General features: G+C 41.9%; 1 pseudogene; it reads left to right on the top strand.

Moving 5' to 3' along the window:
• Window positions 1-10,320, top strand: part of LOC148028493 (protein ENHANCER OF LHP1 1-like) — a 39,771-nt pseudogene extending 29,451 nt beyond the window's left edge.
• Window positions 10,321-13,219: the final 2,899 nt, after the last annotated feature.

The raw sequence follows: 13,219 nt of genomic DNA, 5'->3' as shown, positions 1-13,219 counted from the left end.
AGCAATCGCCTAGCAACCTCCTCACCACTTTAGTAACCACTCCAGTAACCGTGAGCCTAAGAGATTTGCTTTGGCAACACCCTCCCTTATGGCAAGAATTAAAGCATTGGGTGGAGGGAAAAGGGGAGCATACTGCCGACCGCTGACTTGCAAGGGCAGGACGTAGTCATGCTGTCAAAGAGTTTTCTGTTTATGATATAAATCATAGAGTTCTTATGTTTGCAGAAGAACTTCATTAGGATTCACATGAGGAACTTTCATACATAATTTAGTCATTGTTACCCAACATCCGACTTAGATATCACTTAATTTCATAAGTTCTTTTGTAGCTATCATACAATTTTCAGTTATACAATATATATTGACAAAAATTAAGTCTATGGGAACCCACAACTTGATCAAGTGGAGGTAATTGACAGTCTACAGGCTAAGTCACATTGGTTCAAGAGGAAAATTTTCCTGGAAATCAAGAGAAGTGCCAAAAGTCCACTAGGTTTGTATGGGACCTGGAATAATGGACTTATATGACTTATAAGTGACCTAAATGGTCAAACTGAAGTGTGGGAGCTGAAGGGAATGCAACCCACATTTTTTGACACAAAAATCAGGCATGCATACATGTGGCTGATGGAGGATGAACTGTGGGCTATGGTGCATGCTCCAAAGCATGCAAACTCAGGGCAAACTGAAGCTAAAGAAGGAGATACAAACAAAGAAGGTGAGAGTTCTTCTTGCCCGTCCATTTGGTATGACGAAAATGAATGGTATGACATTCCATAAAAGGGAAAAACCTGAGGCAAAGTATTCACCCTGCTCTTATGTACATCTTCTTTCATTCTTTTACCATATTCATGGTCCAATGAAGCCCGTCTTCTACCCAAGTACTTGAGTGACTTTGGGGGCAAGCAAAGGGGAGCATTTTGAAGGTGTATGGGCTATTTTGGATTGAAAAAACTAGTCATAAACAGGGCATCCCACTGTTCTTGTCCATTTTGATGAGAAAACAAGTGATCTATGCGGTTGTAAGAGAAGGAATTGACCTCTTAACATCAAGGCTTCATATGTGAATGATTAGAGAAGCTTATTCTTGGGATTATGTGCACTTTTGGAGCTTGATTATGGGCTAGAATTACTGTTTTAAAGCAGGGTTGAAGTAAATTTTATGCTTTGTCAATGCATGTCATGAGTTTTTTATCTATGTCTTGGATGTACTAGAGTCTACCATCAAAATACTTGTATCTTGGAGTTGTTGTCCATTAATGTTCATGAAATAGAAACTCTTTGAGCTTGCATTTGGAGTATGCATTTGGATTAAATCTGAGATAATCCCTAAATGTATTAGCTTATTATCCATATATGCATTTGATGTAATCAAGACAAAGTCTTTCATTCCATTCATGTATGCTAAGTAAAAGAAAAAGCTTGAGGTTTTCTTCTTCAACTAAATCATCTCAAAAACCCAAATCTTATCAAACCCCCATAGCTTTTCAGCTATGGTATGAACTCGAGGAACAAGACAGACTGGAGAGAGAGATAGAGTTCCTAGCACAGGAAAGGCCGACAATCCTCACAACAGAAGCACAAAGGTTGCAACATGAGGCACAATGACTGCAAGGTGCATTGGAGATTGCCAAGGGAGACACAGAGGCCCTCATGGCCATGGCCTTCACACAAAGAAGATTGCACCTTGTAGAGATCCAAAGCCACGAGCAACTAGCGCAAGAAAAGTTAGAACTAATTGCTGAGGTAGAACAGAGATTCAGCATTGCAAATCAAGCAAAAGAAATCATTGAAGAACAGATGGCTCGGAAATCCAGGGAGTGGAACCAACTCTGGGTCTTAACAAATGAACAGCAACAGGTGGTAACCACCTTGGCAAGTGACTTGGAAGAGGAAAGAAAGAAGATGGAAGAGAGAGCCAATGAGTGGGAAAAGAACAATTTTGAAAGGGTTAGGCAATTAACAAAACGCTTGGTGGTGGTTGAGTGCAAGAGAGTGCTTGCCAAATCCAGGGTAGAAGTTGCCGATGTATGCACCAACGCACAAAGGCAAGCCTTTCTCAGCACAGTACTACATGTCACCCAAACAGAGGGCAATGATTCAATGGAGAAGGTATGAAGGAAGCTAGAACTGACTACCCGAGCGCTAAGGTATGGCCTTCAAGAACGGGAGCTTCCAATAGGCACATGAATCACGAAAGAGCAGCAATTTCACTACCTGCGCCATGCTCACCTCTCCACTGTTGAGCTTAAGGAACTTGGGTTCAAAGAACAGGAGCAATCAACACCACCACCACAAGTGGCCCCAGCAGTGGCCGAGCAAAATGTCGAAGAGGGTCCGAACTTGGAGCAAGATGCTGAAGAAGAACAACAAAGAATGCCCAGTTTGCCTCTACTAGACCTCTTGCCTGAAGAGCCCGAAGATACCCACATGTCCGAGCGCATTGTGGCAGCTAGAAGAAGAAGGCAGGAACTGGCAGAGGAAGCCCAACGCAGAGCACGGTCATTGCCCAAACAATTCCCTGAAGAGCAGGTGCCATTACGAGGAGATCCCAACCCTATCGATCGGCCTAAGGAATTGGTCATATGGCATGACTGGGAGTTCTAGACGAGACCATTTGAGCTTTCATTTGCTTATCCACACTCTCTCAACCGTGTGTTCCCTCTAGGCATTCAAGTCAAGATCAAGGACCTGGGCAATGATTTTGCAAACAGGTGGATAGAGGAAAGGAGTCCCATAATAACCAGGTGGAGGCAAGAGCTTGCAGATTACTGGAAGGACAAGGTAAACAGGGTTCCCAAAACTGTCCAAGGCTACGAGGCACAGCTGAAGTGGCGGAGGAGGATTTGGGATGCCAATTTTGACAGCTGAGCTACCTTCTGTAGCTCACTTCCTAAAGAACACAACGACCCCATCTACATGCCCTACCCCCGTAGGCATGGAATTGATTATGACAGAACCATTCATGGGGATTTTGACTTTCCTATAATATATAACGCAAATGCTCGGAATCCCAAGGAATGCCTAGTTTTTAGAATAGAGGATCTCCTCCCATCTATCAACCGCTTCCTTGTGGATTTTTCTTCTTGTCCGGATCCAGCCTTCCTAACCACATGTAATGAACGAGTCAACCAAGGCAACTGACATGCCTTATTTGCAACCCAACCAGGGTTCTTTTATTCTTCCAATTCTTTACTCATCTCCCTCTAACCAAGTTCAGTTGACACATTTGGAAATGCAAGACTTTTCATCTAGGCCTTCAGGATACAGTCTAGATGCATGCGTCCCTTCCATCTCTCTTAGTGCGGTACTATGCAGAGTTTTCCAATCAAACTTACCCATCATGCACATGGTGTGTTAAATCTTAGGCTTATCAAATTCCTATTGATGCAGAGACATATAGTCGAGGAAGCCCACCTCCCTCCCCTCTTTTTTGACATCAATCTAAGGATAGATAGTAGGGCCATGACTAGATTAATGATGAGGGCAACCTTGCTTCCCTTCTTTTGCCTAGAAATCTTAGAGAATATGAATGTTATCCGCTTCATGATGTGCAATCATCCCTTCTTGTCATCCACACCTCTGAAGGCCCGGGCTGCTATTAAAGAATATCTACAAAGTCGTGCATTCCTATCCCAATGCTTGCGACCACCCCGTACTCCAGTTGAAGGTGATAGGCACTAGCCAGAATGCCTTCTTTGTATGCAATTCTCCCAAAAAAAAAAGCACGAGGGCTCACTTTGCTCACTACACCTAGGGTTCACCCCTACCCTCTCCCCCCACTTCACGCTTAGGGCACATCAAGGGCAGGACTTCCAGACCTGTCACCCTAAGTTCTGCACTGCACCTCCAACAACACACAAACTGGGTCCTTAAGTGTGTGACATTACCAAGGGCCTACCCAAGGTTAGACCCATCTCCCAGTTCCACTACACATGCACTTACACCATACCGTGAGACAGACACACCCCTTAGGGAGTGCACAACTTTCTCTTACAGGCTATGATCATGACTCAATGGCTAGCGACCGAGCTAAGGAAGATCATCCACGACATCTACTAATGAATAGGAATTTTTCTATAAGTCGGACAAGACACCATGATAGTAGCTTCAGGAGCTTTTGCATACTCCGACAGTTAAATGGACCAACATGCTTGATGTGGCCGACCATGTGCCTGCTGATGGCTACCATGACTCAACCAAATCAAGCAGACGAAAAACTCAGTGATGGACCCACCATTGGCATAGATCTTGGAACCTCATATTCTCCAAATGATTACAGAGCCCCGATTTTGATAGCTGTCGTAGAAGGGGAGCTACAACTGTGTGACAAATGTTGAGCATCTTCATGAAGATCAAAGCACGCCAAAATCTCTCTAGTCATTATTAATCAAACTTCATCACCTCTCATTCACAACAGCACCTTTTGATTGTGGTCATCTACCCACCAGTTCCACTTAGCAACAACACAAACTACCCTACTGCTCCCCACCCCATTGCCATGGGACTAGCACTGAGCTAGGAGGGGGGTAATGTTTATCACAGCACATAGGATCAAAAAATGGAGCAGAGGAGCAGAAAAAATGGAAGAAGGAGATAATCGAAAGGGCACATGAAAAAGGAAGGAAAAGGAACCCCTGATGGAGGTCAAACCTTGAAAATCTGAATGAGGACCTCTCTAGAAGGCCTCAGTGTTGCCTCGAGAAAAGAAAAGAGTAAAAGTGCGCTATTAAATGTGAAGGCACTCCCGAATCCTTGTAAAAGAGTGTCGGGCTCACTCCTGTGCAAATTGTATGCATTATTTGGGAATGGGATAAGTTAGAACGGTGTCGGAGGGGTTTTTGTCAAAAGGTCGAATCCACCGGGGATCAGAAGTAGAAGTAAGTAGAGATAGGAGATGGAAGAGAATATAGAGAATACCCAAGTGGTAAACACGAAAAAAAAAAATCACAATGAATTGAAACAATATGTATTGAAAGAACCTGGAATCTTTGCTCTACTCAGAACCAATCTCCAAGCATTAGTTCTCTTGGAGCTCCTTCGTAGACCTAAAACGTGGATCAGAAAAATCAGCTCTTTCTCTACTGCACAGAACCCAAATCTGATGGCTCCGTTGGCTCTGAAAGGGGGGTAAAACCCGAGGACACTTGATCATGGATCTCCCAGATCACTCTTTCTTTCAGTTCAATCTGCAATTTTCAGCCTGTTTACAGCGATCGTGACACGCGCGATTTCGTCAATCTGTCCTTCTTGTGAAAATTCTCTAACTGGCTGAAAAAGCAACTAGCTTTTTGCATGCCATCCTAATCTAGAAACTTTTTCTAACTTTTTCAGATTTTTACAATAAATAATATCAAAAATAGACTTAAATTATCCAAAAATCTAGTATTTTCAGATAATCCATGCAACTCGCACTAGTACTAATGGCTCAGATCACATTGACTCTCTAGATCAATAGAGAAGTCGGATGATGATGCATTCCATACATTTTCACACTATGTCCTCATAACATCACGACATCCACCCCCTCTGAACCTGCATATCCTTTGGTATGTGCTAAAATCCTAGTTGTCACTGGATTCTGAGTCCAGCTCCTCATCCTCTACAACCATATCCTTTACTTCTTCATCTTCCATATCTTCCTAGCTAGCCCCTGTATCATGGCCACTATTTTCTTCCAATTTTGGCAACTCATAAGCAGTAGATTTCCGCCTTTTGAATAACTTGATTCTTTTCCCTGCTACCAAAAGTTTTATGGTTGTCCCATCCAGCTCATTTAATGCATAAGTAGCATTATCAAACCCTTGTCTTACCACATAGGGTCCAAACCATCTCTTGGAAACTTTACTCATGGCACTATGCTGGTTATCTAACCTGCTATCATAAATCAATACTCAATCCCCATCTTGTATGGTTCTTGGTCTGAGTCTATGTCTTTTGTCAAACCATTTCTTGTTCTATATCCTTGCTACCCTTAACTTTGTAGTTGCTACCTCTATGTTTTCTGACTTTCTTTCCAACTGTCTAATGCGTAAGGCCAACAACTCCTCTCAATTCAACTCCTCCTCCCAAGCTAACAGACTCCATGTGACAGTCATCTCTTCTATCGACATGATAGGTTTTTGACCATACATCAATTCTACAGGCATATATCTTGTAACAGTACTATGAGTTGTTCTGTCAACCCACAAAGTATAAGGGAGCAATCATGGCCACTCTTTTATCTTCTCTCCACATGCTTTTGCCAATGCCTTCACAATAGGTGGATGACCTCTTTCACTTTTGCCATTTCCTTCACGGTTATAGGTTGAAGTTAAAGCAATCTTTATCCCCAACCGTGCAAAGAAATCATGAGCTTCATCTGCATCCAACTCACCCTTATCTGCTGTAATTTTTCCCACACAGCCTTATCAACAAAAGATCTCTTCTAAGAGAAAAGTACATATGGCATTTGCCATCTTAGTACGTAGAGCTCTCCCTTCCACTTGATTAGTCAAGTCTTCATGAGCAAGCACAAGATACCTCATTTGTCAAAGACCTGTAGGCATTGTGACCAAATCCACCACCCACTTAAAATGAAGAGACAATGGATATGTGGGTTGCAATCCATCTTGATGTCTCACAATTGAATACATTTGACATGTCGTACATGTTTCCACAAAGTGAGCAACATCCTTATACATACCCTGCCACCAATATCTTTCTTTGATCATTATAAAAGTACCCCAAACACCTCAATGACCAGCCCACAAACTTTCATGAAATTCTTGCATTACTTTTACTTGTGAAGCTCTGTCACCCAAAACTCGCAATGGCATACCCTGTTTCTTTTTAGCATGTTTCCATAAGTATCCATCTTTTAAGAAAAATCCATAGGCTTTCCTCTTGATCTTCTTAAACTCCTCATCTGACCATTCATCTCTCTTTGTTAATGTACTGAGATATTGATCAATTCTCAGCCATTCTCCTGCATATTTGTCTTCCAGAAACACTTCTGCACAAGATGCAAAACATCTAAAGTGTCTTGTCTTGTTTTTTGGAACTAAATGCTTCTCTGTCAAGATTTCTATTTACAACATATAGATTTATTCAGAGACACTACATGGCATGAGATCTTCTCTAGCAGTCACAATTTTATGCTTTTGTCTCTTCACACCTTCAAACTAATATAGGATTGCATGAATTTTACCATGGCATGAGTTCATGGCTCAGAGCCTTAGACACAGGATCACATTAATTTTTATTATGTTAACCAATTTGTTTAACTCAGGATAGCCCTTGTCCATTGCAAAAATGGAGCTGCAGAGTGAATGTTTCTCATAGCCTTCCTCTTTGTTTTTCTCATATGGAGAGTTCCAAAGAACTTACTCACTTTACTTTGCCCATCCATGCCATTTCCTTCAGTTCCATAGGCTCTTTGCTTGTAGTAGGAGAAGAGGATGATGGCATCAAGATTATCAGTACCAGTGACAGCTCTATTGTGAGAGTCCTTAAAGGCCGCAATGCACCTATCATTAGCCTTGCACTTGACCCCAACAATGAGTTTTTGGCATTAGCTCTGCTAGTAGTGATGGCTCTATCATGTGCACAAAATGTTTATTTTCTGGAAATCTATGCAAAGTTCTTTTGTGGACACAATGTTGCACCAGATGTTTCCCAACACTCGTAGTCTCACTCTTTACTCTCTAAATGCAATCAAACATTGCAACATTTCATTCAAGTTCTTGTTTTGTGGAACTAAATGCTTCTCTGTGAAGATTTCTATTTACAACATATAGATTTATTCAGAGACACTACATGGCATGAGATCTTCTCTAGCAGTCACAATTTTATCCTTGTGTCTCTTCACACCTTCAAACTAATACATGATTGCATGAATTTTACCATGGCATGAGTTCATGGCTCAGAGCCTTAGATATAGGATCACATTAATTTTTATTATGCGAATCAATTTGTTTAACTCAGGATAGCCCTTGTCCATTGCAGAGATCGAGTTGCACAGTGAGTGTTTCTCATAGCCTTCCTCTTTGTTTTTCTCATATGGAGAGTTCCAAAGCACTTACTCACTTTACTTTTCCCATCCATCCCATTTTCTTCAATTCCATAAGCTCTTTGCTTGTAGCAAGAGAAGAGGATGATGGCATCAAGATTATCAGTACCATTGACAGCTCTATTATGAGAGTCCTTAAAGGCCACAATGCACCTATCATTAGCCTTACACTTGACCCCAACAATGAGTTTTTGGCATTAGCTCTACTAGTAGTGATGGCTCTATCATGTGCTGGTGCCTATCATCTATCAAGAAAATCCACACATTGTACCATGCTGCACCCTAGGAGGAATGAAATTTCTTGGCATTGAAAGGGAGATGTCTTGGTAGTTCTTGGCACAAAAAATGGCATGGATGTGATTATGTATGATTGGGATACAGGTGAAAAGGTCTTTAGCCTCAAAGGTGGGCATTCAGCTTCAATTGGCTGATTAGCCTGGTCACCAAATGGCAAATACCTTGCAACTGCATGAGGTGACAATCAAGTCATCATATGGGATGTGGATAACATGCAAGACATATACTACCAGAAGTTTGAATCTCAAATCTGCAGCTTAGTGTGGAGACCGAAAGGAAATGCTTTAGCCATTGGTGACTTGAATGGAAAATTTGGTATTTGGGAACTTGTTGTTCCATCTCACATGACCCTACCTGGTAGTGATGCTAGTTTTCCTTTAGTTATTGATAGAGAAGTGATGCTACACTTCAGTGATGATGGGGAGGATGGAGAGTAGCTTCATAGTGAGGAAGAAGGTGGATCTTCACCTGATAGAAGACCCAATTCTCCTTCACATCCTGATTTAAGAAAGAAGGAAATGAACAAAGGTCATGACAGGCTCCAACAGTCATTCTATTAAAGTTGAGGCTCTGCTCTAGAATAAAAACATAAGCTTCTCATTTGGAGTCACTATAGGTGGACACCTAGTGCATGCATTACAAACTCCTTTTCAACCTTGCTCTACTATGCCTAGTTCAGGCAAGCCCCATTTTATTTTTTTCAATCTCATAGGCAGCATCACCAGCTGTTAGAATGAAGAGCTATCACACATAGAGGTGTTTTCTCCCTTGCAATGTTCTCATAATCAGATGCATGATGATCATTGATTACAATAGTCAAACCAGGCTCTATTGCACCATTGATTTTTCTTGGGGATTTGTAGGTGGAGTTTCATGATGCATGGAAAGGGGTTCCTATGTCCTCAATGATAGACTATTTTGGCTTCAAAATGGCTGCTATGAATGATAGTGGCTGCATTTTTGCATCTCATAGGAATGGGAAAAAGAATCCAAGTACCATCCTTTATCTGCCTTTAAGTAGCTGGGCAAACAATAGTGAGGTCCACCCATTCCATTTCAATTAACTTTTTGTGCAGTATTTCTACTGTGCTTCTCATAAATGAATGATGGAATGATAAGTTTTCTTGGTAATGATTCAGTGATCAATGCGGCTTGCAACAGAGGAGGAGGCAAGGCATTAGCTCTTGGATGTGGATGGGTAGCTGTCTCAACTAGTCTCAACCACCTCCGACTATTTTTTGAAGGTGGTTTGTAGGTGCTGCCTCATTTTCAAAGTCTGAAGTATGAATATGATCTTGAATAAAGCTACTTGTGACTTGGCTTGATTGTTATTCACTATTGTCATTTGTATGTTGTAGACTTCCTTGCTATCTTTGGTAGGACCAGTGGTCACCATGGCAGGTGAGAAGGAGCTTCTCCCTATTATTCTACATGCAAGATCTCCCTTGTCTTGTGACTAGCAGGTAGATGCACCTTATGTCAAGCATAGTCGTAATACTGCAAATAATTGTTGTCTTGGTTTGTGATGAAATTGCATGATTCTTTTTCTTTGATTGTGTATTCATTTCACGTGATGCAATTCACGATATTCAATGTGGCAGAACAATGAAGAAAAGTGTTGGAAGGGCCATTTTCCTTGAGTCTTTGCTCTCACCTTACTTGGCTGGGTTTTAGCGACACTGGTTTTCTTAGCTCATATGATTCCAAGGTGCTGATTATTGGATCCATTCCAAAACTGATCGTTTCTAGATTTTAAACCTAAGCTCTTTTAGGCAATGAGAAAGTTGTCTAGTAGATTGGATAATGAGAAAGCATATATATGTGCATAGAGACACTATTGAGCCTCTTTCTATTCCTTGTGCATGTCTTTCTTGATACTTATTTGTGCTATCTTAAAGGGCTTTGATGCAATGTTCAATATTCTTCAAGAAAAGCTGGAAAAGTACCTGAATCAGTGGGAGGAATATTATTGAACTAATTGCTTCACATCTCTAGTTGAATCTTCCAGTATTAAAAAGGTGTGCAACTGAATTGCAAGCTTGTTATCACTCTGCTTTCCCGTTTTTAAAGCTATAATTAAACTTTGTGCATGGTTATGCTTTCTTATGCCAATATGTACTGGTACAATGTTTGGTCAGGCACTTTGCTGGAATTTACAAGCTTTTCTTTTCTCAATAGAATTCTTCTTTGCTTAAGAAGGAGACAGATAATCTAGACAGTGTATCAAAAGAGGAGAAATTGGATGCAGAACTTGAATAAGTTCGTAGTGAGCTACACAGTGTATGTTAATGTTTTATGTTCAAGGTGAGACATGCACCTTGCAAGTTTCACTATATACATATGACTACACATGATTTCATTGTGCTTTCTCAAACACTCTGGTTGGTATATGTGTGATAGGTTGGGAAAGAGTCAGCAAGAATACACAAGGAGATGCACAACTTGGAAAGATTTTTAACTGTAAAGAAAACACATGAAGATGCTCTGCAGGATACTATAGTATAGCTTAAAGGTGAAGAGCATCATGACATGCTAGAAGGTACAAATTTCTAACATTTTATTGTAAGCCATAGTTTACATAAGGGTTCCCGCATGAAGAGCCCAAAGATGCCCATATGCCCGAGCGCATTGTGGCAGCCCGAAGAAGAAGACAAGAAACTAGCAGAGGAAGCCCAACGCAGAGTATGATCACTGCCAAGACAATTCCCTGAAGAGCCTGTGCCACTACGGGGGGATCCCCATCCTATCAATTGGCCTCAGGAATTGGTCATATGGCATCAATGGGAGTTCAAGACGAGGCCATTTGAACTTTCATTTGCTTATCCACGCTCTCTGGACAATGCTTTGCCTCTAGGTATTCTAGCCAAGATCAAGGATCTGGCTAATGATCTTGCAAACAGGTGGACAGAGGAAAGAAGCCTCATAATAACCAGATGGAGGCACGAGCCTGAAGACTACTGGAAAGACAAGGTAAATAGGGTTCCCAAAATTGTCCAAGGCTACGAGGCACAGCTGAAGTGGCGGAGGAGGATTCGGGATACCAATTTTGACACCTGGACCGCCTTCTGCAGCTCGCTCCCGGAAGAACGCAACGACCCCATCTACATGCCCTACCCCCGTAGGCATGGAATTGACTATGATCGAAATATTCATGGGGATTTTGACTTTCCTAAGATATATAATGTTAATGCCCGGAGCTGCGAGGAATGCCTAGTCTTTAGGTTAGTGGATCTCCTCCCATCTATCAACTGCTTCCTCACAGATTTTTCTTCTTGCCCAAATCCAGCCTTCTTAACTACCTATAATTATCCTAGGCTTATCAAGTTCCTACTAATGCAGAGACCCACAGCCGAGGAAGCCTACCTCCCTCCACTCTTTTTTGACATCAACCTAGGGATAGATAGTAGAGCCATGACTAAACTAATGATGAGGGCAACCCTACTTCCCTCCTTTTTCCTAGAAATCTTAGAGGATATGAGTGATACCCGGTTCACGAGGTGTAATCATCCTTTCTTGTCATCCACACCTCTAAAGGCTCAGGCCGGTATTAAAGAATATCTACAAAGTCGTGCATTCCTATCCCAATGCTTACAACCGTCTCGTAATCCCGCTGAAGGTGATAGGCATTAGCCAGGACATCTTCCTTGTATGCAATTCTTCAAAAAAAAAAAGAGAAGAAAAATAAAAAGAGAAAAGAAAAAAGCACGAGGGCTCACTTCACTCACTACACCTAGGGTTTACTCCGAGCCCCTCCCCCACTTCACGCTTAGGGCACATCAAGGGCAGGACTTCCAGACCTGTCACCCTAAGTTTTGCACTGTACCTCCAACAATACACGAACTGGTTCCTCAAGTGTGGAACATTACCAAGGGCTTATCCAAGGTTAGACCCATCTTCCAATTCCACTACACAATGCACTTACACCACACCATGAGACAGACACACCCCTTAGGGAGTGCACAACTGTCTCTTGCAAGCTATGATCATGACTCAGTGAATGGCTACCCAGCTAAAGAAGACCATCCACGACATTCGCTAATGACCATGAATTTTTCCCTGAGTCGGACAGGACACCACTACAGCAGCTTCAGGAGCTTTTGCATACTCCGATGGTTGGTGGGATGGACCAACATGCTTGATGTAGCCGACCATCTGCTTGTTGATGGTTACCATGACTGAACCAAATCAAGAAGAAGCAAAACTCAGTGATGGAAGCATTGGTATAGATTTTGGAACCTCATATTCTCCAAATGTATGTTCAAACCCCTAGACCTGCACATTGCTTATTGATTAAGTGTTTTTCGATCAGCACGGGATGCATGGCTACATGGTTCTCAATAGCCGACTGGTAATGAACAGGATTAGAGATGCCCATGCAAAACCTTTATCAGCCATTGTAGAATGGGAGCTACAACTGTGTAAGAAATACCAAGCATCTTCATGAAGTCTAAACCATGCCGGAATCTCTCCCAATTATCGTTAATTAAACTCTATCACCTCTCATTCACAATAGCATCTTTTGATTGTGGTCATCTATCCACCAGTTCCACTTAGCAACAACCCCAACTACCCCACTACTCCCCACCACAGCGCCATGGGACTGGCACTTAGCTAGGAGGGGGGTAATGTTTACCGCAGCAAAGGAGCGGGAAAATGGATTAGAGGAGTGGGAAAATAGAAAAAGGAGATAGCCAAAAGGGCAGAGGACAAAGGAAGAAAAAGGCACCTCAATCCATAAAGACTTTTCTTCAACTTGTACACTAGGTACTCCATGCCAGGCTTTGCAAAGCCCTTAGATTGCTCCATGTAAATCCCATCATGCAAGTCCCCATGTAAGAAAGCTATCTTGACATCCATATGGTACAAGTCCAA

The sequence above is a fragment of the Lygodium microphyllum genome, chromosome 11, assembly GCF_053477565.2.
Source record: "Lygodium microphyllum isolate KBCC chromosome 11, Lygodium_microphyllum_v1.1.10, whole genome shotgun sequence".
NCBI lineage: Eukaryota > Viridiplantae > Streptophyta > Polypodiopsida > Schizaeales > Lygodiaceae > Lygodium > Lygodium microphyllum.
This window is presented reverse-complemented; position numbering and strand designations above follow the sequence as displayed.